The sequence below is a fragment of the Stomoxys calcitrans genome, chromosome 1 (genome assembly GCF_963082655.1).
Source record: "Stomoxys calcitrans chromosome 1, idStoCalc2.1, whole genome shotgun sequence".
Lineage (NCBI taxonomy): Eukaryota > Metazoa > Arthropoda > Insecta > Diptera > Muscidae > Stomoxys > Stomoxys calcitrans.
The window spans coordinates 163,663,962-163,670,928 of NC_081552.1; positions in this window are offsets into that span (position 1 = coordinate 163,663,962).

The window sequence follows — 6,967 nt, forward strand, 5'->3', positions numbered from 1 at the left end:
TTAGTGTGCATTATCTATTCACATCTGCATCTCGTATAATCTTCTCCAGGAGGATACTAAAGAGATAACACGATAGGCTGTCTCCTTGTCTGAAACCTCGTCTGGTATAAAATGGTTTCGAGAGATTTTTTCCTATTCTTACTAAGGAACGCGTATCAGCAAGTGTCATCCTGCAGAGACTTATTAACAATGCACGGATATCAAACTCAGACATGCTTGAAATACCTTTGAACGTATAGGGGTATTGAAAGCGTCTTTGAAGTCAACAAAGAGATGGTAGTTGTTGATTTGTCCTTCTCGGGTATTTTCATGCTATCTGTGTCAATTGCCAGATTTCCTTCTCTGTTTCTGCAGGAGGATGTGTCTGCACCAAAGCCATCGATTTGATGTTTAATTCTTTGGTAGAATTTCCGGACTTCATTCTGATTCCTGTACATCTCAATTCGCTCACACGCACGTCTTTCCATTTTCTTTTTCTTTCTGATGAACAGACGTTTCTTCTCTTTCCTTTTCTCCCGATACTTCTCTTTCATCTGGTGCATTGCTGCTGATTACATGGTTGCTCTTCATAACGAATTCCTTGCTTAAGTAGCACCTCGACGCTCTTGGTCGTACCATGGGTCTCTTGGGGGAGGCTCCCGGTACCCAAGTACGGATTTCGCGGCATTTTCCGTGGAGTGGGCAATGGTTTGCCGCATTATATCATGGGAACAAGAAGTGCTTTCACCAAGCAATTTAGTCAGTCGAGTGGAGTATGCCGTTGTCTTCTGTTGTGTTTGCAGCTTTTCAATGTCCAACTTCAGTGCATTATCAGATCGTAATTTTCCTGGCCTTGTTTAAACGGGTGCGAACCTTTGCTGCAACAAGGTAATGATCCGAATCCACGGATCGATCGTTCACCTAGCACGCTGGTCAAACCCCTTCCATCTATCACAACGTTGTCAATTTGGTTCCTCGTGCTTTGTGAATATTTTTATGTTGAAATCTGGTGCTACTAACTACCAAGTTATTTGCAGCAGCTTCAACCCATTACCGGACGTTATCTCGTAGAAGCTTATCTTTTCGACCGTTGGGCCAAAGATGTCTTCCTTCTCTATCTTCGCATTAAAATCTCCCACAACGATTTTAATGTCATGGGCGGGGCAGCGGTTATATTATCTCTCTAGGCGCTCGTAGAAAATATCCTTGGTCTGCTCGTCCTTGTCTTCCGTCGGCATGGGCACAAATAAGGCTGATATTGAAGAATTTGGCTTTTATGTGGATTGTGGCTAGCTTCTCATCCACCGAGTAGGGTTGGAGACAAGGTGTTTCAGTCTCCGACTAACCACAAATCCACAGCCAAATTCATGCCACGTGTTTTGGCAGCTGTAGTATGGTTCATCACCGTTTGGCGTTGTTGTGACACCATTCCAAGTCCATCGCACTTACTGTAAGGCGGTAATATCTGCCTTGTACTTCTCTAATAAAGGGTGATTTTTTTGAGGTTAGGATTTTCATGCATTAGTATTTGACAGATCACGTGGGATTTCAGACATGGTGTCAAAGAGAAAGATGCTCAGTATGCTTTGACATTTCATCATGAATAGACTTACTAACGAGCAACGCTTGCAAATCATTGAATTTTATTACCAAAATCAGTGTTCGGTTCGAAATGTGTTCATTCACCGTAACGTTGCGTCCAACAGCATCTTTGAAAAAATACGGTCCAATGATTCCACCAGCGTACAAACCACACCAAACAGTGCATTTTTCGGGATGCATGGGCAGTTCTTGAACGGCTTCTGGTTGCTCTTCACTCCAAATGCGGCAATTTTGCTTATTTACGTAGCCATTCAACCAGAAATGAGCCTCATCGCTGAACAAAATTTGTCAAAATTTGAACACATTTCGAACCGAACACTGATTTTGGTAATAAAATTCAATGATTTGCAAGCGTTGCTCGTTAGTAAGTCTATTCATGATGAAATGTCAAAGCATACTGAGCATCTTTCTCTTTGACACCATGTCTGAAATCCCACGTGATCTGTCAAATAGTAATGCATGAAAATCCTAACCTCAAAAAAATCACCCTTAACATTCGTTAGCGCGTATACTGCACCTCCTCTATAGAGAGTGCGGACATTCCAGGTGCAGATCCGCAAATCATTGTCTTTTTTTCGTTTGCGTGGGTCGTCAACGTTAGGTAGTCCGTTTTTACTATTCCTTTGTTTTTTTGGGGACGGGTTACGGGCGCAGTTCTCCAACTGCATGGGTTTTGTGAGATTGCACATGTATCCCTCGTTGTCGCGAACCGCTTGCTCTAAGATCCAACGCTCGTCTCCAGCCGCCCCTAACCTGGGAACAGACGCTGATGTTGGCTATTGGTTATTTGAAGGCGTCAACAACTCGCCTTGTCATCTCGAGTATAATTGCCACTCGGTATTTAATTAAGAGCCACTGCCACCTGACCCTCACTGAGAATCTCTTCACGAATATCGCTGACTACTCCGCATAAAAACGGAGCTTTTCACCATCCGCAATCTGTGGAGCCTGGTAGCTTTCAGCTAAGCTTGGATGGACACCACACAAGCCGGAGCTCAAAGTTCCAGCCTGTGTGGTTCTCATAGTTATCCGGTGTTAAATCACGCTACAGTCTTCAAAAATAGAGATATTAAGCTGAAACTATGCACAGATTCTTTTTTTGTCTATAGGCAGGTTAAATTCAAAGATGGGCTATACCAGACTATGTCTTTGTATAGCCCCCATATAGACCGATCAGCTTATTTAAGGTCTTAGACCCATTAAAACTTCATTTATTGTCCGATTTCGCTGAAATTCGGGACAGTGAGTTGTGTTAGGACCCTTGATATCCCAGCACTATATGGAAATCGGTTCAGATATGGATATAGCTGCCATATATACCGATCTCCTTTATGGGCTCATGAACTTACCCGATTTCGCAGAAATTTGGCACAATGGGCTGTGTTAGTCGTTTCGACGCAGATGTTTAATATGGCCCAAATCAGTTCATATTTGGGTAAAGCTGCCATATGGACCGGTCATCGAATTTAAGGTCCCTTTATATATATTCTGGATCGTCGTTAAATTTTAGGATGATTTTACCATGTCGGTTTGTCTGCCCGTCTGTTGTATTCACCCTATAGCATTAAAAATTGAGATATGAAACTAAAGTTTGGCACAGTTTCGTAGTTTGTCTACACGCAGGTTAAATTCTTGAACGAGCACAATAGTATCATAGTTTGATATAGCTGCCATATAGATGTATCTTCCAGTTTTGGGTCTAAAGTCCATAAAAGCATTTATTATCTGATTTCGTTGAAAATATAAACCGCAGGTTGTACTAAGTCCCCGACATCCAAACCAAAAATAGTCCATATCGGGTCATAATTAGATACAGCTGCCATAAAGACCAACTTGCCAATTTTATGGGGCGTTTATCACCCGATTTTGTTGAAATTTAGAACAATGACATCCTGCCGACATCCGCAACCAGTTTGGTCCAGATCGAACTATAATTATTTATAGCTGCCATATAGACCGATCTGCTGATTAAGTATGTTCAACCCATAAAAACCCCATTTGTTACCTGAAATTTGGAACAGTGAGTTACTCTGGGCCTCTCGTTGTCCAACCTGAACATAGTCCAGATCAAACAGTATTTAGATATAACTATCTTATGGGCCGATCTGCCGAATTAAGGTTTTAAGCCCATTAAAGCCTCATTTGTTACCCGATTTCGCTAAAATTTTAAATACTGAGTTGCACTAGGCCTCTATTGTCCGAACTAAATATAGTCCATATCAAACTATATTTGGATACAGCTGTCATATAGACCGATCTACCGATTTAGGGTCTTAACACCATAAAAAGCCGCATTTTCCTATTTCGGATTAGATTTTCGGTTGTCCGAACCAAATTTGGTGCAGATCGGACCATACTTTGATATAAAAATGGAACATGGAGTTGAACTAGATCACCCTATATCCGAACCGCGTATGGTCCAAATCCTTCAGAAGTAAAGTCGGGTGATCTATTTGTGTATGAGCAATAGACACGGATTCAGACCACACTTGGCATGGATGTTGGAGGTAATAGGAGAAATTTTAATGCAAACTTCGGTCAAATCAAATTATAATTGCGCCCTCTCGACGCTTAGGAAATAAAATCGGGAAGTCGGATTATACGGGAGTTGGAGGGCGTGGGAGAAATTACGCAAAATTGCGCTCTCTAGGGGCTCAAGAAGTACAATCGGGAATTGGTGTATATGAGGGCTATAAACGGTTATGAACTGATTGGGACCACACTTAACAAAAATGTTTGAGTTCATAAAAGAAACCGGTTTGCAAAATTTCAGCCAAATTGGATAAGAGTTGCGCCCTCTATAGGATCATGAAATCAATTTAGGAGATCGGTTTATATGGAGGCTTTATATGGATAGAGACCAAAATAGACGGCGATCGCGAATACATATAATCGAAATGAATATTGCTTGATGTTGTAAACGTAATGACAAAATTAATATGTCACTTCATAGTGCACGGTGAGTATAAGAAGAAATTTTAAAAATAAATAGGTAATTTCAATGTAAAGGAGCGAGAGCGGAGCTAAAAAAAATTGCCGGAGCGGAGCTAAAAAAAATTGCCGGAGCAGAGAGTGGAGTGGAGCGGAAAAAATTTTGCCGGTAAAAACTGCAAAGATGTTTGCTGAATCAACAGAAAGTCTCCTGAAAATGGGACAGCAGTAATTTTTTGCTGAAGCAGCTAATATTTTCTGCTGTTTTCCGATGGTAAACATTGAAACTAGTCTAACATTTCAAAAACACTTCAAAATTGTTATATTGCATCATAACTTTTATTATTAGAGGTATATAGAATACATTTTGTTTTAATTAAACAATTTAATCATTTTTATACCCACCACCCAAGGATGGGGGTATATTTATTTTGTCATTCCGTTTGCAACACATCGAAATATCCATTTCCGACCCTATAAAGTATATATATTCTTGATCAGCGTAAAAATCTAAGACGATCTAGCCATGTCCGTCCGTCTGTCTGTTGAACTCATGCTACAGTCTTTAAAAATGGAGATATTGAGCTGAATTTTGCACAAATTCTTCTTTTATCCATTAGCAGGTTAAGTTCGAAGATGGGCTATATCGGACTATATTCTGATATAGCCCCCATATAGACCGATTTAGGCCCATAAAAGACACATTAATTATCCGGTTTGGTTGAAATTAGGGACAGTGAGTTGTGTTAGGCCCTTCGACATCCTTTGTCAATTTAGCCCAGATCGGTTCAGATTTGGATATAGCTGCCATAGAGACCGATCTGCCGATTAAGTGTCTTAGGCCCATAAAAGCCAGATTTATTATCAGATTTTGCTGAAATTTTGGACAGTGACTTGTGCTAGGATATAGTTGCCATATAGACCGATCTCTGGATTTAAGGTCTTGCGGCCATAAAAGGCGCACTTATTTTCCGATGTTGCCGAAATTTGGGACAGTGCGTTAAGTTAAGCTCCTCAACATACTTCTGCAATATGGCACAGATCGGTTTAGATTTGGATATATCTGCCATATTGACCGATCTCTCGCTTCAAGGTTTAAGGGCCATAAAAAGCGCAACTATAATCCGATTTCACTGAAATTTGACACAGTGACTTATGTTAGGCTTTTCGACATCTGCGTCGTATATTGTTCAGATCGCATTATTTTTAGATATAGCTACTAAAAAGACCAATATTTTGTTATACACAATTGAACAATAACTTGTGCTAATTAGTATTTGGTCCAAATCGAAACATATTTCGATATAGCTGTTATGGGGCATTAGATATGCGGTGTTCACCGGTGGTTTACATACATACCTGAGATTGTGCGTATCCAAAGTTCGTCCCGGCCGAACTTAACGCCTTTTTACTTGTTAAAGCTTTAAAATAACAGCAGACAAAATATCTACTAAAATAATATTTATGCTATTAAACACAAAAAGTTTCCCCTAAAATGACAAACATCTTTATTAACCTATAGGAAATGCTTTAGTTATTGTTTCGAAGTTCATAAATTTGAGAAAGTTTCCTTCAATAGTTAAAAAATTAAAATTTAAAATCAGCAGACAGTGTTTGCTGATATCAATTAACTTCTTTCTATATGTGTACACTTGAATGAGGGCTATTGGCAAAAGTTGGCGGGCTTAGACCGCGTGTCATGCATTGGATGCATATTTAATATGCACGTTTAATGCGATATGATTCAGTGGTCTAGAGTATGGCGCTTCAAAAGTCCAGTCACAGTTCCATATTTAGCCAGATCCAAAGGATGGAATTAATGGATCAATTTGGAGTATGCAGTAATAATCATCGACGCACAGTGAGATGCGGAAAAAATAATGGAAATAAGGCTGCCATTTTTAAACGTATAAAGAATTCGTCACGAAATATGTGGTTATATCTGAGTTGTTGGCCAATTGATGAGCAAAATTTCAGGGCCCTAGAAGACCCGGGGACAAAAGCGCAATTATGGTTCGATTTTCAATATTTTATTTATTTGCTGGAAAGTGCTTGAAAATCCCTATATATATGCTTTGATGTACGTGTGCATTTTCACAACCAATTTTAAATCTTTTGACTGGTAAAAAAATTTACTATGTTTTTGCCGCGATATATGCTAAGGTCCGATGCTTCAGTCAAAAGTTATGTGAGTAACAAACCAAAAAATGTGAAAAAAGTAAATATTTTTTGGTCAGGTATTTTTATACCCTCCACCATAAGATGGGGGGTATACTAATATCGTCATTCTGTTTGTAACTACTCAAAATATTCGTCTGAGACCCCATAAAGTATATATATTCTTGATCGTCGCGACATTTTATGTCGATCTAGCCATGTCCGTCCGTCTGTTCGTCCGTCCGTCCGTCTGTCTGTCGAAAGCACGCTAACTTCCGAAGGAGTAAAGCTAGCCGCT